The sequence below is a fragment of the Leptonychotes weddellii genome, chromosome 10 (genome assembly GCF_054177405.1).
Source record: "Leptonychotes weddellii isolate Sample4059 chromosome 10, ASM5417740v2, whole genome shotgun sequence".
Classification (NCBI taxonomy): domain Eukaryota; kingdom Metazoa; phylum Chordata; class Mammalia; order Carnivora; family Phocidae; genus Leptonychotes; species Leptonychotes weddellii.
Genome location: NC_138378.1, coordinates 35375690 through 35397796, shown reverse-complemented (window position 1 = coordinate 35397796; position 22107 = coordinate 35375690). Strand labels below are relative to the sequence as shown.

At 36.8% G+C, this 22107-nt stretch overlaps 1 long non-coding RNA gene across 1 annotated transcript in view; it reads right to left on the bottom strand.

Moving 5' to 3' along the window:
- LOC145723845 (uncharacterized) overlaps positions 1 to 22107 on the bottom strand; it is a 537420-nt gene that overhangs the window by 297539 nt on the left and 217774 nt on the right. The gene's annotated exons all lie outside the window — the stretch shown is intronic.

Genomic DNA, 22107 nt, shown 5'->3' with positions numbered 1-22107 from the left:
CTAGGGACTTTAAAAATATAGATTCCTGAGAGAATATGGCAAGTTGCACTTTAAATCAATGCCCCAGGCGAGTTTGCCAGTGGAAAGATGAGCTTGGGGTTTGAAGGCGGGTTAACCAGGGTCTCAATCGTGGCTCTGCCACTTTTAGCTATGCAAACTTAGGCAAGTTTCTTTAATTCTCGGAGCTAACAATAGTTCCTATTTAATAGGGTTGTTGTGGGGTGCCTGGGTGGCTCAGTCCATTAGGCATCTGACTCTTGATTTCAGCTGAGGTCACGATCAGGACATGGAGCCCCACATTGGGTTCTGCACTGAGCGTAGATCCTGCTTGGGATCCTCTCTCTCCTCTCCCTCTGTTCCCCGCCAGCACCCACTTGCACGCGCATGCACACACTCTCTCTCTAAAATAATAATAATAATAATAAGGTTGTTGTGAGGATAAAATGGATACACAGCTTTTAGCAATAGTGTCTGGCAAATGTTATATGCTACATAAATGTTATTAATGTTATAATATTAAGATAGACGTGTTTTTTCTTCTTCTCAATCTGGAAACTTAATTTACCTATTTGACATTTTTCCCAGGAATCTCTACTCCCACCCCTAGCCTCTCGCCTCCTGTCCAATATGCTTTTTACATTGTTATAATTGGTCATATTGTATCTGCAATGCCTATGTTAAAATTTTCAGGAGATGCATTTGGTATAAAATAGTCATGTTCATAAGACCTGTAAGGATCTTTTCGTTATTGCTCATCCTTAGCCTTCTGCACCCCCTGGAACTTTATAGAGACATTATATAGCCTTCGTTAGCATGACTGGGAGGAAATGGGAAAAGCCAGGGCCTCCAACAGTGTGAAATGTGCCCACAGATACGTGCACTGGCAAAACCCCAGGCGCCACTTACGAAATGTTGCCTCCCTTCAGGGATCCTGCTTTCCTTCCTAAGAACGTCTGAAGCAATGTGAAGCTTATGGTGAAAGAAATTGGTAAAGAACCCGTGGGTAGTTTGTATTCTAACTTGATCAGTCTCTGTGTCCTTCTATGACTGTGTTTCTCTAACTTGACTGTTCCTTACAATTACTTGGGCGGCTTTTAAAAATCCTGAGGCCCACACCGAAGATTCAATCAGAATCTCCAGGAACGTTTCAATTTCCCCTAGTAATTCCAATGGGTAGACAGGAGTTGACGTTCTGGGACAAAGCTCTGCTAGGTGTCCTGTCTCCCAGGGCTCTAGCTCTCATTGGATTCTAGTAACACTGCCTTCTCCCTCCTGGTTAGGCCCAGAGAGGGGGCTACAGCCTTCACCAGCTGTTAGGCTCTGAGTGACTCCCCTTCTGGCGTCCTTTTCCTCAACCCTGCCTACAGGTCTTTACCCTTCTAGACAAATTCTCTTTCTTTAAACCATGTGGGTAAATTATACTTCCTCCCACCACCCTTTGTTAAGCTCTTTTGTCCTTTGTCGCCTAAGAGAATGGAAAGAGTGACTTGGTGAACTGATAAGCATGAGATAAGCAAATAAGCTCAAAACAAAACAGAACAATATATCTAGATTGGGGCCATAGTTAGAGATGGAGACCATCTAATCCAGCCTTCAGATATCCAAAAGAGAAGCCCGAGGAAAGACTAAAAAAAAAAAAAAAAAAAGAGCCAAGATACATTCACTGTGGAGGGTGGTGGAGTGGATGTTGTGGCTTGCAAGTTAACCAGGGGCTGTAAATTCATCACTGGCACTAGTCACAACAGCGGTTTAGGCGGTGTGGTCACAGCCCTGGAAGAGAGCATCTCAGCGGGGACCCCCACCTGCATTCCGCTGCCCTCTTTTCATGTGAAACGATTGCTTACCTTCCCATTGTGTCTTGCTGCTTTGAGAAGACTTGCTGAAAAGCATCAAAGGGGCCAGTGAGAACTGGAGGGCAGAAGCACAAGTTGCAATTAGGCAGAGCCACAGAGTGGTCCCAGATCACAGAGAGCAGGATTCCAACAGGGAAACACGGATGGAGTGCTGCACTGCTTTCTGCACTCAGGCCCAGAAAAAGTTCTCTCTCACCATGCTTTTTGCTAATCCTCCCACCTTGCTCCACAAAAAAAAAAAAAGAGATAAGGAGTGAAGTTAAGGATAGAATTATTCCAGGGACTATGTGGCTTATTAAAAAAAAAAAAAAAAAGCCCTGATGTAGTCTCTTGCATGAATTTCCTCCTAGAAGTTAAAAGCACTTATGACACCAGGTCCTGCATTTGACAAGGATTGAAGAGATGTCCTTTTCAATTTATCTGAGGGCATGTTCAGAAATGGACCAGTAATCTGTACAATTTAGGAGGCAATCAGCCAATATATTAGATTTTTTTAGGGTTCTATCACATGTTCTCCCTACTGCCATGTTTTCAGGAACCTTATATAGCTTTAATTTTTACTCTTCAACAATCTGAAATTTATATATTATATATATATGTATATATATATATATACTTATTGTGCATTTATGCAACATACATTTTAGTATATGGTCTGTAGAACTATTGCTCTGGGTTTGTCTCTGGCCTGCTGGCTGACGTTGGACAAGCCGTATCTCCTTATCTATAAAATGAGGATGCTGGAGAGTCACCTCTAAAGACTCCTTTCTTAATTTAACATTCTACCAATTTTTTTTTTCCTATTTAGTACTTTAGAAAACTGAGAATGACTTTTATTGTAAACCTCAGCCTGTCCTCAAGGTGTAATGTAGATCAGTGCAATAGATAATATTTAGAGAGCTAACAAATAAGTAAGTTGAGATGATGAATTGGAAAAATAGAAGACACTGGCATTTTCCAAATGAATTATAAATGAAAGAAAAATTGTAGGCCATGAAAAAAATACTAATCAACATCAAAAATAAAACTACCCAAGATTTAGAAAAGAAGAATCTCTCAGAAAATTGCCACTCCAATGGGTTAATAGTTGCCCTAAAAGATTAAATTAATTCAAGTATTTACTGCATTTATCTTCTGCAATATTCACTTAGATGAATATCCCATAATTTGGATCCAGATTACATTTTTCTTCCTTTTTTTTTTTTTTTTTTTTTTACTACCACAGAGTATTGAAACTTTTGCATCATCTCAAGGTCCTCCTTGGGTGATAGTCAGGGAAAATTCTGAATTTCCCAAGAAATTCTGCTGGCCAAGGCCCAGTAGGTCACAGTCATCTTGTCCCACCCTTGGTCAGAACTTCACTCAGATTCCTGCTCTAGGTTAACCACGTTTCCCAGCTGTACCCTTTGGGCACACTTATTACCTTGTTGCAGGTGCCAAATCTCTAAGTAACACATAAAAGTAATAAAAATGTATCATTTCTAACAAATATCTTTCTAACAAACGCCCACCAAGTGAGGCTATTATATAAAACATTTCCCTACTGACTAAATAACTGCACAGAAGTACTGATTGTTACTTATTAATATTTAAATTTTATTGACCTTATGTGAAAATTCCTTGAAATTAGTATTTAATTGTCTAACCGCTTCCTTCTTTCTAAATCAAAATTTTCACTTTATACATTAATTACCTATTAACTTTGGCTTTTAATTCAGAGTTTTCTAAATGAGGACTATTTGTAACTTCTGGTATTACATCTGAGCATGTGTGCTAAGGCAGTCTTCCACTGCCACACCTCAGTACATATTCCATTATAGAAATTTACTAATACATTGCCAAAAACAAACAAACAAACAAACAAAAACATGCTTTAGGAGTGGATGGGCACCAGTGTTGAGTTGCTTTAAAATGAAGATCATATCCCTGTATATATCAATCCAATTCCAACAGGCAACTATGGAGCTTCACCCTGCTCAGCTCTGTTAGATGAGCCTGTGAGCACCGGAAGGAGCTTTCTGGGAGGCTTCATGAGGGACAGGAGATATAAATATGTGCATTTTAGTCAAGAGGCTGAATGTGCAGAATTTGGAATCAGGAATGAAACTAGCCTCTGTGGAGGACAGTGAGGTAATCAGCCTTGCAGAATAAAGACACCGACCTATTACTGGTGAGAAAAATGTCAGAACGAGCATAGATGCTCACCTGAATGAACCTTAAGAGAAGTGATGAGATCTGGAGAACATACCCTGCAGGAGAAATCTGTCTACATTTTGTTCATGCCAGACCAGAGGGTAAGACTCTGAAATAAATATTTTATTAACTGGCTTTACAGGGAAAACTAAGCTGAGATAAAGGAAATGATATAAAAACACACCACAGTTAAGAGATGATGTTATTTACATATCATTATCAGTACAGTTATGGTGGGGATGGTGGTGGCAACTGTCCCAAGTCAGTTGTCTTTATTTTACTGTCTGGGACCTTGTACTTCAAGCGAGTTCCTCAGACAACAGCCTGGACATCACTAGAAGCTTTTTAGATGCAGAATCTCAGGCTTTGCCCCAGACCTACTGAATCAAAACCTGTATTTTCACAAAATCACTGGGTTATTCATGTCCACATTAAAGGTTGAGAAGCACTGGTTTAATGGAGCCAGAAATCAAATTTGGGAAAATAGCCTGTCAATCTAAATTGCTATTTAACAAGTGGAGTGCCTAGTTTTTCGCACTTTCATTTTATGATTTTAATAAAATAGAAAGATATAAAACAACCCAATTTTTACTGTAGGTTCAAATTCAACAGGAAATGTTTTGTTTATTGAGAATTCTACCTAAAAGTATAGACAGCTTTTACAACTGTGTTTCCCTCCTCCTCCCTCTTTTTCTGAATGCTGGCCTCTGTTTTACTATACCTTTATCCAAGTCAAGTATAGGTATATCTTACAACGTCTAGACTTTCTGCCAAATCTTACCACATCAAATCAGATAATTAAGCTCTGTTGAATCTTGTGCATATTTATTTTAATTAAATTCTATTTAACTGCCACCAGACAGCCTTACTAGGGAAAAATCCAAATTAAATTTGATCAAAGGCAACTTGATTAGGTTGCTGGATTTGTGTATCTAGAGGGGGTAAGGGGCATTGAAAAGGAGGGAAGCCTAAGCACCTCTAATGAAACTAAGTATGTTTAATGCAATAAAACAGATCTTGGTAAATTTAACACAAAACCATATAAGGTACAATGAGATCTTTATACCTATTATGAAATCTTTCTTAAATAACAAATTTCATTTTAAGGCTTAGAAATAACATTTTAAAATGTTAAAGATGCACTGTACAAGGCTCTTACTTGGACACACTATATTTTTTATTTATATAGGCTCTGTCAAGATTACTTAATATTTTAGATGACCACAGCTAATCTAGTCAGGGACTAGAAAGGACATACCATAAAAGATAACATCTTAAAAAATGTTTTCATGTTCTTACATAGGAATTTAGTCTCCTTTCAAACTAACAAGGATAAATTAAAGCTTGTAATAGATACAAAGATATTAACATAATAGTCTTACAATAAGCTACTGTATGCCACTCAAATCAAGAGATAAAGAGTTATAGGACCTTACTTAGAAATCTCATTAAGATCAATAAAAATCTGAATTCTTCCTCAACTGACTCATTGTATCAAGTACGAAGGGTTATAGTGTTCCATTGGACAATTGAATATAATGCTGTTTGGAAAGATTCAGTGAAAATTATGATGCTATTTGATCCAAGATGAATTTACCATGAAACAATGGAGCTTAAGCTTCAAGAGCCTCACTTGCACAGCCCCCATTAAGGCCTTGGATGGGGTCTTAGCAATGTCTTCACATGATCATATATATCTATATATTTTTTTTAATTAGCAAAAATGAGAAACAGTAATGGTAAGAAGGTAGATAATAAGGATAGTCAGTTTCAAAGGTGTTTAAGATTAGTCCCTGCACAAGACAATTAGAGATACCGTAAAATCTTGCAGCTATCTATAAAAGAGGCCTGAAGTTTTCCCAAGTTTGACCACAGTTCTAACAATGTGCGTGATATTATCAGTGAAGAGTTAAAATGGAGGAGAGCTTTTCTCAACTATTAATATTTTTTTAAATTCCATCAACTTAGAATGAATTTAAATACCAATTTCATACTGATTTTTATATTTGTAAGTTTTCTTTCTCTCAAAGAGGCCTTACCCCTGATGTTGTGTAAGTTTCAGTCCCCACAAATCCTGGATTTATCCCTGCATTAGATACAGATGTTTCCTGTTGAGTAACAAACTTAAGTTTTTAAAATAACCTTTTTAGTAGAAAATATAATCTATTTCATCTCCATTGTATCAAGAGAGAGTATCAGCCCAAATTGTGGCTTAATAATTAAACTTAAGATGTTTTAAAATAAACGTAGGTAGTCAATCCAGCCACACATAGTAAGACATTCTATTGTTAAATCCAGGTCTACCAATATTCAGTAAGTCATAGATTAAGGGCAACAATGCAATGATATTAACTATTATCACAGGCTATATAATTAACAAGGCTCCCAGATCCCCATTTTTTTTTATAAACCAAATTCAAGAATTGGTATTCAGTAGCAACCCATTATTGCCTTTCTCACAGCAATTTCTTATTTTTCTAATTATGGAACAGGCTGTTCTTTTTATGTAAATGGTAATCCTACTTATCAGACCACAGCTTTCTCCTAGTGAAGACAGATTTCCTGAAAAGCCATCTACATTCTCTCATTGGTGCCTCTCTGCACTCAAAGACAAAAGTCAGGGTGATGATGAGGGTTAAAATGTCCTTCTGGGGTCATGGAGTAGATTAAAACCAAATGCCCTGAAGAAGTATTAAGCCCCTAATTCTGACCTCATTACTACAGAATTCCAACCAGATGAACAAACTGCTCACCTGGCACAAGAAACACAACTGAAATACACTCTGAGGGCTAGGTAAGTTGTAGTTATGCTTAATGGTTCCTTCTACATTCTTCTCATTACTTATTAAGTCCTTGTCATTTCTCACACTTCTATCACACACACACACACACACACAAGATCATTCGTCTACCTTGCTCCTTAGAGATGTCTAATAAGATGTTAAAGCACATACTTGGCCACAACCATAGTGCTTCCAAAAACCCACTTCTCAGATGCTCTCCTCATGCAAGCCATGGAAATTCCATGAATAGACCATGCTCATTTCTGAAGGCATTTAGTGATTAGAAGGAGAAGAAGGAGAGGAAGGAAGGAAGGAAGGAAGGAAGGAAGAGGGAAAGGGAAGGAAAAGGAAAAGGAAAGGAAAGGAAAGGAAAGAGAAGAAAAGAGAATAAAAAAGAGAAGAAAAGAAAAGAAAAAAAAAAGAAAAGGAAAGAAGTATTGCTGGAAAACTGAAACCAAAAAGTGACCTAAGACACGGGTCACAACAGCATATAATTACTTGCCTCTCCATTTCTCTTTATTGCTTTCCTTCATGGTCCCCCACCTCCTTGCTCTGACTCTCTATACAGCTCTGTCTTTGGTCTCCAAACTCCACCCTATTTTTAAAATGTCTATGAAAAATCACAATTTAGACAGGTAGATGGTTCTCACTGAGCCAGAAAAGCACTTCCAGTCAACTAGACCAGAATGTGAAAGGCACCTAAGCACCCAGTTCTTCTCCACCCCAGAATTTGTTCACTAACAAAAGCCAGTTTTACCCCCCCTCTCCAACCCCATTTCCTCTGGCCAAATTCAGGCCATAATTTCTTACCCAGAACTATTGCTTTATATCCCAAACTGGTCTCTCTGCCCAACCTACACACACACATACACACACACACACATACACACATAAAACCCTTAGTCAGAATAATCTCTGTAAAAGACTAAAAAGTCAGGTTCCTTCCTTCTTAAAACACTATGGTAACTCCCCATTATCCATAGAATAAAACCCAGGAATCCCGACATGACATGTCCTTCCATGACTAGGCCCTTGCTCCCTTTCCAGCCACATTTCACCATCCACAGTACTCTCACATCAGTCTTATCCTCATATGGTTAAAATCACACTTGCTGGTTCATACTTGGAAGTCTTAAGTTTTTTCACAGTTGCCTAGATAATTCATACCCATCTTCCAAGACTTAATCCAACTGTCACCTTCTCCAGAAGCCTCTGAGATGCCCCAAGTTGGATTAGCTGCCTGTCATCCGTACTCTCATAACCCATCAACCACTCCTCTGCTGTACCAACATTCATCAGATTATAATGAAATGCTATTTAAGTTCCTTGCTTCCCTAAAGAGACTGTGTTTCTTGAAAGCTGGGACCTCTTTTAACTATGTTGTAGACCTTGAGCCAAAGCAAGGCCTCGCCCAGAATACTTAGGGGTAAGTTTGTTGAATTGAACAGAATAGAATTAAACTTGGCCTGAGACACCTGGGTGGCTCAGTAGTTAAGCATCTGCCTTCGGTTCAGGTCGTGATCCCAGGGTCCTGGGATCGAGCCCCGCATCGGGCTCCCTGCTCCCCAAGAAGCCTGCTTCTCCCTCTCCCACTCCCCGTGCTTGTGTTCTTGCTCTTGCGGTCTTTCTCTGTCAAATAAATAAAATTTTTTAAAAAAAAAGAATTAAACTTAGCCCATGTAAGGACATGGTGGCTTCCTAACCTAGGGCATTATAAATGCTAAGCAATGAAATAAAATTTCTGCAAAAAATTTGTCTCCAGGTAGACATGTGATTTCTCATCAGTTCCCTAGTCTTATGCCCCAATCAGGCTGACACATGGCGGTTCAGGGGTTCTGTGACATGGTACTGCAATGTGACCTCAAGCTGGCATCCACAGAATGTGAGGCCTGCCACAGAGCCATGTCAGGGCACGCTCCCATATCAAATGTGACCATAGGTTCTCCAAGATGAGGATGCTACCTGGGCATACAAATGTACAAAGTTGACAAAGCCACATGGTCTCCTTCCATCCCTTATCAAATTTCTTGGAAGAGCATCTACTTTCATGTCATTGTGTACAGGAGGGAGTAAAAGGTGGGAACAGAGACATGAAAGTAGATGCTCTTCCAAGAAATTTGATTTTTTTGTCCCCCACTCTATGCCTCAGCCCTACTCAGTTGTTCTTTCTACAGTTACCACTGAGCCCAAAATCAAAGTGGCTACTGGGGTCTTTTTAGTTCCCACATATCTGTTTCTCTCTGAAGCTGACTACATACTTTATTTATGCTTACCTGATAACATTTACCACAGTTTACCTTTTAACTTTGTCATCTTTGTACTTGTGACCCTCAAGCCACCTTAATTAAGGACAATTATTTTTTTAACATTCATCTTAGTATGCTATAACTCCTAGCACAACCTTATTTTTCACATGTGAACCATGAACAAATGTCTTTTGACTCAAATTAACCCTAGAACAATTTATCCAAAGATATAATTTTGTCCCTCCCTGGAAACAATCTCCCAGAACTCTCAACTTTAATCTGTAAATGGGATCTGTAAATGGGACAAGGGGAGATTAAACAGAATTTGGTAAAATGCTTTTACATTCTTGAAACTATCCTTATATTCCACGGTAATTATTCTATCCTGGGGACCTAAGTTCATTAGCAACTCAAGTAATCACATGTCTCCAGGGGCTAAAAACTCAAGAGAAAGGTAAAACCCTTATTTGGTGTCCAACCTCCAGTTTAGGGGGCTCTCCAGGGAGAATGAAATCAAAATGTCCAAGAAGTTCCAAAACTAAAAAAGTTACCTGAATAGTCTTAAATTTCATTAAAAAAAAAAGCCATTCTTTTGAACTCTTTCTCTGAATGACAACTTAATTCTTCATGCATTTCTGTTGCTCTCATAGATACAGTCACTTCACTCCTTTTCCTAGCAGAAGGCTTTTTTTTTTTAAATTAATGTGATTTCCCATTTTCCAATAGCATAAGGCATTGCATGTCATAACACAGTCCTTCACTCAAGGCTCAAATATCATTGCTATTGTGAAAAATGTTAGAAATTGCAAAATTTGGGCTAAACTCTTTTCCTCTCCCCTACTATTCCTCCCTTTCTAAAACATTATTATCTTTCTATGAATCATCTTTGCTTTATCATCTCTCTTCCTATGTTGTGGTCCCTTACATAGTAACATCTTCACATTTTAATACCTACTAGTCCAATGTCTTCCATTCTAAGATATTTCTATGTGTATATAGACCTAATTCTAAGACACACTGTGCTGTATGTAGTAATCTCTTCAGTATTTTACTTAGAGATTCTAGCTACATATAAGACCAAACTTTTCTAAAATCCACCCCTCAGCTTGAGGGGTCCTGGATTAACTCATCTCTCCTTCATCAGGAAGGGGACTAATTAGCTCCTAAAATGGCATTAGGGTGCAGATTAGATACTCTAGTTACATTGTTGATACAACAGTGGCAAACAAAACTCAAATATTTAATGTTGGCTGCATGCTGAATCTTTTTCATCTAGAAGAAGTCTATTTGTATACTCTTCCCCTCGAGTGAAACTCATGAAGTTCTAAAATTCTCTGAGAGTGAATGGGTAAATTGGCCCTGTGCCAGCCCAACTGATTTGCATATTACTATTCCAAACTCCATTTGCATATCTTCAGGAACATTCCTTAGGATGTTTCCTACTTTATTAGGCTGGGGTTTAGAATTGTCATTGAGCTTTAAGTCATCTACATAAAAGAGGCATGAGATGTCCATCTTCCCAACTTTGGGCTCCTTTGTTTTCTCACATAACAAACTGCAGATAGAATTGCAATGTCCTACATGACTACAAATGCTCTGCACTTTTAAACTATGGCTCTCCCTCTTATATCTTTTTGACCATATGTTAGTGATATTTCATTCAGTGATTGTGATCTGTAAGAAATCTAAATTTTGAGAATACAACATAGAAGCCCACCTAATTATTGGTAGATTTGGGGTTAGGGTTTTGAAGTGATAGGTCACTTCACTTCAGGTGATTGAACACTTCAGGAGTAAGAAGAGTAGGTCCTTTGATTTTCTTGCATCAGATACGCTATGATGAAACACAAATGCCAGAATGGGGGCCAGTAGCCTATTTTTATTGGCACTGGGACGTCTAGCTGCTGCCATCTCCTCTTGCTTTCAGATGAGAGTTACTATCTGTCAAGAGAGAGCTTGAGCAAGGACATCAAATAATGCCTGGTGGGCCTACACTTTGCTCCCCACTGCTGCGGGACAGCCCCAGCATGCCAAAGTTAGAGTTGCAACATCAACACATCTTCAATTTGAGGATGCCAATTTATTCATTAGAAAATATTCTCATACTCATGTGGCAAAACAATGGTGAGTTCAGGAGAAATACCTGAATACAGTTGGAGGAATGAAATGTAGATGACAAGAATGATTAGTTGGTAAGGAATAGTCAGGAAGAGGCTGAATCCAGGTAAAAAGGGCATTAGGAAAAGTAAAGAGAATATTGTAGTTTATCAACTCAAAAATGCCAATATCATCACATCTTCACATCCCTGTAATCAGAGGCTAAAGATTGGTTGGGATCTTGCAGATCTGTCCAAGTGGTCAGACAGATCACCTAACTTTGGAGCAGAGGGTTGACCAGGCCAAAGTTGACAGGTGTGTTTATTTCACTTGCTAACTCTGGTCAACAGGTAGGGGCTGCCTGGATCAGTGTCGAGAATTATGAGGCTGTGTCTTAGTATATAGAGTGCTGGTTCTGTGAAGAAAAAAATTGTAACTGATGAAACTGATGATGTCTACCTGAGAATGAGGGTTATCTATATGATTACCATGAATTTGCCATCCTTAGCTCAGGCTGTCATAATTAAATGGTTCAGCTTCAGCTGGATAATTCTCCCCAGAGTAAAGAGTTTGATTTGCCTTCAGTCTGAAACTCTGGCTATATAATCTACTCATAGAACTAAAAAAAACAAAAAACAAAAAACATTATTTTAAAAAGGGGATTTTCAATCTACCAAGAAATGCTACTCTAAAGATAAAGGAACAACTTTTTCTCCCGCTATACTCCCTCCATTGTATGAATTCAGAAGATGCCTCAATGAGATCTAAGAGGAGGAAAATGCTAGTAACTGCCGTAGGGTAACTAGGGAGAAAGATAAAGCTTTACAAATAGGCTACCTTATCCAAGATTATATGTAAGGTACTTAAGAGTGTATGTGTGTAAATTCTTCATTCAAGCCCTAGAAAGTCCATTAAGTGGAATAAAAACAACGAGTTGAATAATAAACCAAAAAGGAGCATTGTTTTAACAACCTTAGTAGCCTTATTAAAATATCCATCAATTTTAATTTCACTGCAGTTAGAGAAGGCAAAAGCTCTGGTCTCCTGTGTGCCTAGTGGGATGAAAGTATACCCCTCATTAGTAATTATCAAATCATTTGTTTAAATACCATTTCTCTGCATTCAGCTCCCCATCTTCTTCTTACATAAGAATTATGTTCCCTGAGAATAGAATTTAGTGATATATGCTTCTAAGAGAGCCATGGACACCCTGGAGCTCATTAATCCTACAACCTTCTGTGAGCTGCTGGCCTGAAATGGTTGGAGTTCACTTTAAACTGGACTGAATTTCAAAGCAAAGGGCTCAGAGGTGGCAAACAGCTCATTAATTCAGAATGTAATTTAGTGACAGAAGAATTGTTTTAAATGCACAATCTAAAACTATTTAAATTCACATTATAATTATAAGCAAAAACTATGCACTTCAAATTTGAAATCTGGATATGTAATCTACCGATAAAACTAATGAACAAAAATTTTAAAAAAGAGGGGACTGTCATCTTACCAAGAAATGCTAATCAACCTGCTTTTTGAAGTGTTCCTCATTTGCATCACAAGCATTATTATGAAAATTCAACATTATGCTTCTGTGTATTGCATTGTACTGCTCTGCTGAGCATCAAAAAAAAAAAAAAGAAAGAAAGAAAAGGCAACACTTCCTCAAAGTGAATAAAAATGGAATAAAAAATCATGATCAAAGATAACTTCAATTCCTTGTTAATTTTACCTTAATTCCACTCCTGGGATAAGAAGTCTTCTTCGTAAGTTTTCTTTCCTATAACAAATTCTCTAGCAAGCTTATGGTCCTAAATATATTCCCAAGCGGAATGCATGCATAAATAAACATCAGTCAAATTTGCATAGCCTCTACCATAAATATGGCAGCACGTTTATAAACTCATTAGAGTTCACTGTGAGAAAAACTCATTACACTCCCATTAGAACATGGGAATTAACTTTTTAAAATTAATGTTACAGAAGTAGTTTTACTCTTTTTTAAAATTAACCAATAACAATGAAAAGATTCACTGGTGCTTTGGGTTTTCTTCCTTTGTCTAAAGATTAAAAAAATAATTATTTCTTTCGGCGATGTTCATGTTGAAAAATTACAAATAGATATTATCTGAAGCATCTGTGGTTATAAACCAGTTTATTTTCTATAAATTTTAAAGCATTATTTTCCTGAAAATTGAGATAGGAAATTCAAACATGGAAAACTCTAATTATTATTATTAGTTATTTTAGTTGAAGGATTTGCCAAATAGTAACAAACATCTTATAACTGAAATTAAATTTAATTAAAAATTTAAGTGCTGAAAAATCACATGTTGAAAAATAATGTGTAATTTTTTTCAAGAAAGTGTAAATTCTACCTCATATAATAAAATATGTATTTTTTAAATGTTTACATTTTTAAGGCCTTTTATTCCTTTCATTGATTTTCTCTACAAAATATTCATATATTTATAAGTAGAAGTCTAATGACATTATGTTATATTTTGACTGCATCAAAAATATTCTCAGGGGCTCCTGGGCAGCACATTCGGTTAAGTGGCCAACTCTGGGTTTAGGCTCAGGTCCTGATCTCAGGGTTGTGAGATAAAGCCTGGCTGGCTCTGCACTCAGCAAGAAGTATGCTTAAGACTCTCCTTCTCCCTCTGCCCCCCTCAGCTCCACCCCCCCAATAAATAAATAAATAAATAAATCTTTAAAAAAATATGCTGTGGCACTTCCCAGATGAAATAAATATTGGCCATAGAATGCTTACATGAATTTTAAAAAAAAAAAAAAAAGACTTTCATGCTCCAAGTATGAGAGCAAGGTTTAGACTGAGAAAAACAAAAATTATTCCAGTGATAACCACTGCTGTGAAATTCTCAGGTTCTTGGTCAGTTACTTGGTGCCAAGTGTCTCCATTATAATTATTCCTGAAAAAAAGGCCATTTGGAGGGAAGGAGCCTCTTTAATAGCCAAAGTCAAACAGATCTTACTGATCGTGACTCATTTCTATAGCAAACCTCTATAACGTCTCTGACAGATCAAATTAAATTCTGCTTGGGGAAGGTATGGGACACTCCTCTTGGTTGAAGCAATACTATACTTTTTATTCCTGCTGAGTAAATAGCCTCAAGTCAAACTACTTGCCCTGACTAATGATCAAACATATCCAGGAATTCTGTACAAGAAATGCATTCTTCCCTCCTTTGAAGTGCATTGCTGGGAGAGTAATTGGGTTTGCTGGAGATTTTTCCTTAGAACTGCAAAAGAAATTTCTTGGCTAAGCATATAATCAAGCTACATATTTTCTTTCTTTATTAAATATTGTCTTGTAAGAGGGTGGGCACTGAATAAACATGTGCCTCAAAGGAGTGTCAGAATGATGCACTACTATCTCTTTGCTGACTGAGGAATTCTCAGCAGTGTTAGGTTAAAAAATTCCATGAGAAGAATACATCATTGTGAAAGATTTCCTTCAGCCGTGTAATCCCCTCTAGAAATACAATTGTGCCTCTCATATATTAATATCATTATAGCTAGGCAATCAGGAATATAAAAGAAGAACATGACATAGAACCTGCCTCAAAGAACTTACAAACTAGCAGATTAGATATTATAAAAATATATTCTTTGAAAACAAAAATAACCATAAAGTCAGGATATTATAAGGCTATAACAAGTATGCCAAAAAATAAATGCCACTGGGCATCTGATTAGAAAGAAAGAGGTTACTTTTCGTGAGGGTGATTAATAGAAGCTGTTTGATGATCATCACCATTATGTGAGCTAGATATGTAAAGACGGATATAGGATTTCAACAGGTAGGTTGTGACTGGGGAAGCATTTTAGCCTCAGACCACAGCCTCAGACCACAGCAAGCATTTTAGCCTCAGACCATTTTTAGCTCCTAATGCAAGAACAACTCATAAGCAATGTAAATGAACCATGAAATAGAAATCCAGGGAAGTCTGAGAGTTAGTACTGAGATCTCTATGATGGAGGAAGTATAAGAGAGGTAAAGTGAATGGATGGGGGCAGGACAACTTGGTGATGGTAGCCATGGTGGCCATAGCAGTAGCCAATAGCACCAGATGATCATGGAGTGCCTGAGTTTTGAAAACTACCTACAGGCTGAAAGAATCTCAACATAGTGTTATAGGTTAAGACTGCAAGGGAGACAATGACAGAATGAAAGAGAACATGTCCAGACAAGAACGTGCATAAAGAACACAGTAAAACAGTAAAGGAGTTAACAAGAATAAGCAAATAAGAGCCACTCCAGGCCAAATATAAGAAATGGGTTGGTAATACCTTTGAAATATGTCCAAGAGTACAAGAGTAGTCAGAAAGGAAAAAAGTAAAAAATGACTCCACAATATATACCAACCGCTTTTGTGTGAAGAGAATGGTAAGCAAATCTAAACTCCTGTAGCAGATTTAGAGAATGTCTCTAGGTTAGTTCTGTATCTGCCAACAGAACAGATTTAATTTACCTGCCTTGCCAACCTAGTGGAAAAGGAAAGAGGAAAGAAGGAAGTCACATCAATGATCTACAATGTGTGTGTGTGTGTGTGTGTTTGTGTATTCTTTTAATAAAATGCATTTTGAGCGTAAGTATATACATACATATATTAGGGTATGCTCTCTCTCTCTCTCTCTCTCTCTATATATATATATATATACCCATCAATTATATCTGTACACTTACACTACTATGTTGGTAAAGTATATATGTTATAAAATATACACAAACATATGAATTGAGGAGGATGAGAAAAATAAATTTAAAGAGAAGTTCTAATACTTCTTCTAAAGGCCATTAAGTTGGATAATTGCTTTATTTCCTGGCCCCAATCATAATGCAAAGAGCTTAGATTTTTAAATTCTGTAGGCAATAAAGAAACAATAAAAGTTTATTAACATGAAATGAGATGATCAGATGGTTGTTTTAGGAAAATTAAGTAGGGGATCAGAATTAGGGATGGTAAAAGGGGAGCTAAGACTGTAGACCAGAAGCCAGAGAGAAGGCCACATTGACAGTCATGGTATGAAATGATAAAGGCCTGGATTTAGGTGTTGACGGTACAGCTGGAGGGGCGGGGTTAGCTGGCGGGGAACATACTCTCTGACAGTTAAACTTTACAGGAAACAACCATATAGGTGCACTCCAGTGAAGATGGGGAATGGAGCGCAAGTTTGGCTGCAGACATGCCTCCTAAAGATGACTCCTGGGGTTCATCTTTCATCTTCTGTTCTGATTGAATATTGGACTCCATTGCTTCTCTGAAGAGACTTCAACATAGTATGGATGGTATTTTAAGTGATAATGCTTTCTTATATCTTAGTGAAACCATTAATCCAAAAATGAAATAATTCTGGAGATAGAAAAGATCAATTTGGAGAACCAAAGAACTTCAAAAATGTCTCAACAATTGTAGGGTGTCATTTCTTACTTTAATTGCCCACAAATATCTGCTCTGACTAGAAATCTATCAGCGCCCTCTTGAAAGTTATTATATCTGCCTTAGTAATAAAGTATTACAAAGAATAACAGTATACATTTTTACTTTCCTACGTGTATTATAAACAGAGCAGAGAAGAATACCATTATAATTTTTTTTCTTTTTCTTTTTTTTAATAAACACAGGTCTCAATTTTGAGAAAATACCTCTAAATGTGAGTGTTTCAGTGAAATACCTAGAGCTAGTGATTACTGCTCTGGGGAGATTATATGAAAGGTACTTAAAAAAAAAAAGTCAATACAAAGTCCTAGTGTCTAGGGGGAAAAAGAGACATGGTCTCTATTCTATAAAACTCCACCCAAAGGAAAAGTCTTAAAACCAACCTTGGTGTAAGTAATGACAAGAGTATGGAATATTTCTTTATCACCTAGAATATGTAATTTCTTTTATGGTGCTTTACTATGTTACAAATGGCAGGTAATAAGACAAACTCAAGTTTACTTATAATTATGTCATTTTTAACTTTCATTTATAACATTGTAATGTAGTAACTGCCTTGATGAAGGATGTTAAAGCTGAAATTCAACTGAACATCAAGACACTTCTATCTGATCACCTAAGAAAGCTGCATTATAGTGTCACTCAAATATATTATATGTGGTAATGGCAGGCTTTCCCCCTTGCTTTCCTTCTCTCTCTTTTTTTTTTTTTTCCTGAAGCTATCTACTGGAAAGGTAAATCTCAGGTGGTCTCTAATACTTTAAGCTAAGGTGTTGAAAGCTTGGAGAAAGACTTCAAAAACTCATTATTTTTTTTGTCTTTTTTCATGACAGTGAAGATAGTGGGATTCCCTTTGCCCCCTTACATCAGTGGAAAGTTCCTACTAAAACAAATTACAAAGGAATTAGTTCACTCATTCAATCTACATTAATAAGGGAATTTCTCAATCTAAACCTCTGATTTGATTGTCAGAGGAAGTCTCAAAGGAATGCTTATTTAATTTCTCTTCTTCATTATTTTATCTGAATGATAAAGTTATCCTATAGAACATTAGTAATTTAACTATAATCAAATTCTCTATTTTCACGATTGTTTCAATGTACAGAAATTTCAATGGAAATAATTGTAATATTGGTTAAAGGAAAATATTTAGAAAATCATCAGTGGAACAAACAACATTAAAATAATATTTGTTAAGTACATTTGAAAACATTTAATGTCATTCATGGTTTTGTCCTAAAACTTACAAATGGATGTTTTGAAATAATATCACAAGATTTTATTTCATGCAGTAAAGGAAGTGAAACATCATTATGGAACATCTGATGAAGACAAATCACTTTGGCTTATTTCAAAGTGCAGTGTCATTGCATGAGCACCCTGTATTCTTTAAGACATTTCCATTCTTCATTCTGAAACCTATCAGAATCATGATAAAATATTATAGGAGAACCTGTGATGAGCTTTCAGATAAGAGCAAAAAATACAGTTAAATAAAAAAGGTTTCCTAAGCTTCCAAAATGACCTTCCTTTGAAAGAACCTGTCAACCTTTCTAGTGATGGAACATCAATATTTTTAGGGCTGGTTTAACTCAATCTTCCTTTCTCTCTTTTAGTTTTAATGTATGTAGTCCTGGCTGATAAGAGAACTGATTACAGTCCTCCCCAGTCCCTTAGACACAAATGAACAAGTACACACAGAGGAAACCCGCCCAAAAAACAGCAGGGGTAAGGTTAAGATTTGATCATTTTACCACTTCAGGAAGCTAGTTTGAAATGGAAAAATTAGGAGACATTTTATATCCCATTTATCTCAAATCATGAGCTCTATAGAAGCAGGTAGAGGCATGAGCAACAGATATCCCCAAGAAGAAAGGTGTAGGGAAGAAACATTTTCACCACTTTCACTATCCTCTTCAATCTGAGAAAACAGAGAGCAAAGGATGAGTGATAGTTTGGAGATCCATCAGAAGGATATTGAGAATTTCTGATAAACCCTTATTTAAATTTTAGAAAACACCTGCTTATATTTATAATCAAAATTCAGCAGTGGAAGAAAAATTCTCTTTCTTAATACCAATACATACATACATACATACATACATACATACATACATACATACAGTTTCCTTCCTTTAAATGTGGGTTACATCAAAATACTGGCCATCTGATGACTGTCCACCAGCAGCATTTTATTATATTTTTTTACATTTTTTTTTCATTTGGATATGTATTTTTTTATTTTATTATGTTATATTAATCACCATACATTACATCATTAGTTTTTGATGTAGTGTTCCATGATTCATTGTTGGTGTATAACACCCAGTGCTCCATGCAGAACATGCACTCTTTAATACCTATCACCAGGCTAACCCATCCCCTCCACCCCCTTCCCCTCTAGAACCCTCAGTTTGTTTCTCAGAGTCCATAGTCTCTCATGGTTCATCTCCCCATCCGATTTCCCCCCCTTCATTTTTCCCTTCCACCAGCAGCATTTTAAATGGCTAATGTCTCTAAGTCACTGTCAAATTTGGGGACACACTCACAGATCACTACAAGACCCTACAGCAAAAATTACTTAGGGACCAATTCTGAGCCCCATTAGGCCATGATAAACATTATTTTATGGGAAATGGGAAACCTCAAGTGACCCAATCCATATAACTTACGTGTGTGTGTCAACTGGAGAGGGGCCAACAGCCATTACAAAGATCATGTTGCTTCTTTGCCTTACATGCTGGCGTTCCAAAGGCATGTAACTTAAGACAAAGCTGTTTTTCAAATGTCTACAAAGTACTCAGCTTAAATCAAATTTTTTCACGCTCTCTCATTCCATCAGACTTGTGTTTTAAAGTATTAGGAAACCAAAGAAGTTTAAAATCACAAAGGGAAATGCAAATCAATCTACAACAAATCACCTAACAGGTGCTCTGGAAGAGAATTTTATTGCTACTGACATTAACCATTTGCTTATCACCAAAATTATCCTCTTAATGGATAATATGTGGTTAAACCCCTCACAACTTAGAGTCACAGAGAGGGAAAAGTAGCCCAAACAACTCTTACATTGCTTCAAGGAAAAATGCATTGAAATGACTAACCTTTCCCAAGGTCATTAGGCCAAGAGATGGGTTCTTCTGTTTCAAGATAGCTTTCCTCCTGACCCAGCATATGGTTTCTATTACTGCCAGACCATGACCACAAAGACATTTCAAATCCCTGTGAAAAATGTGATTCTATGTCTCCTGCTCAGTTGTATGTCATAGAGGACAGTTGAAGTTCTGGGGGATGGCGGGGAAGGGGGAAGCGTGGCCGTAGGGATTTAATCCATGCCATCCCTTTATATGATATGACTAGGCTTGTAATAGAAACCTTCTCACTTCTGGTTTCTCTCTTTTATCTTACAAACCACTTAATGCTCACAAGGGACAGTGAACACACTTCACTGTATCATGTTTAAGCTCTCCAAAGATGTGAAACAGCTTTATCAAGGGTGACAGCCATTCACTAATCTGCTTTTCAAAACTTGTTTTTTTTTAAAGGGAGATAAAAGTAAATTTATGCTATTTAATCTCCATTAACACAGCAAACAGTATTGTGTCTATGATGATTAAATGTTTATGAAATTATTTTGAATAGATATTTACTTGTAGGTATTACAGTTGCCTCAGAATATTAATAATGAGGACAAGAATTAGTCAACTAATACAAGATATTCCACAAGGCACCTTTAATCCATTCAGATTAGTCAGACTTTCAATATGAATGAAATAATGTTCTGCCTTATTACATTTCACAAATGACGTTTTCTTAGTTTTTAATATAACATAAAATGTAGAATCATTGTCTGGTCTTGTAAAAGAATTTTATACAATTAATTATGAGTTTCTAGCATATCCTAATTTTATAGTAGCTGATTTACAACATCTCTCTAGGCACAGAATTTAATGGTTCCTGACGAAAGAGATGGGCAAAAGATTATACACACAGAAATATTTTCACAAATAGAAGCAAATAATCCAACTAAGCCATTTGCTTTACAGTGAAATCCTACCAAGTAGAAAAGAAAGCTTTGAGCAATATTCCCAATTTTATTTTTACTTATTTTTGTCCATAGTATGGAATTAGCCCTTCTTCAGTCTGTCCTCCTCATTCGTTTGTTTCGGCTGTGCTCTACAGTCTATTTTTCCTTCAGTGGGCATTCCACTGTTTGTGGTAATTTTGGGATGTTTCATGGAAAAACAAAAACAAAAACACACCATGACACCTCCCCCTGAGGTCCTGAATGTGTCTAGATAGAAATATTATTTTAGTATATGCAAGACACTAATGAAATTAAATTCCCTGGTTGAACATGATATAGGTAAATGCATTGATATCATACTTCCTATGTAAGACATAAGAATTTGTCATACTAAATATGGTTTTGCTAGTTAGTGGGAAAAACTGATTAAAATGATTATTTTATTGAGTTGGCAGATCAATTCCATAAAAAGTGGTCTCTCTTATTTCCAGTACCCTTCTGTAGTAGCATATCAGACATTTGACCTTGAGAATTATGAAAACAGGGGCTTTCAATGCCAGTTAGTTTTAAGGTCAGAAATTTACAAAGAAATGCAATTATCGGGGGGAAACACGTTGCCAAGGCTTTGTTATATACCCACTTTTACTCCAATTGGTTAAATAACAAGAATATTAAAAAGTTGAGTTGTATTTGTTTTCAAGAATATACTCAGATGATTCTCCTCACTGGGAGCTTCTTAGCACATCTGAATTTTTCCACTGCTGTGGCAAGCTTACTTTTTTGTTTATTAATTTAACAATTTCTTGTCTATTAGACAATCAACAATATTCCAGTGGTAAGTGTGTGTCTTTTTGAAGCAATTCACTCATAGCCTATCCTCTGGTAATGGGAAGACAAAGTCCATTCTGAAAATTGAATTGTGTTTTCTACATATTATGCATACATAAGAAACACTTTCCACTTTCATCTTTAGGAATCAAAATTTGCTTGTGAAGAGAAATAGGCTGATGAGCAAAAAGGAAACCTTCATCTATCTTTAATTTATGAACCAATCTATCACACCCTTCTTTTTTTTTATTCTTATGTTAATCCCCATACATTACATCATTAGTTTTAGATGTAGTGTTCCATGACTCATTGTTTGTGCATAACACTCAGTGCTCCATGCAGAACATGCCCTCCTCAATACCCACCACCAGGCCAACCCATCCTCCCATCCCCCTCCCCCCCAGAACCCTCAGTTTGTTTTTCAGAGTCCATCGTCTCTCATGGTTCGTCTACCCCTCCGATTTCCCCAGCTTCATTCTTCCCCTACTGCTACCTTCTTCTTCTTCTTCTTTTTTCTTAACATATATTGCATTATTTGTTTCAGAGGTACAGATCTGAGATTCAACAGTCTTGCACAATTCACAGCACTTACCAGAGCACATACCCTCCCCAGTGTCTATC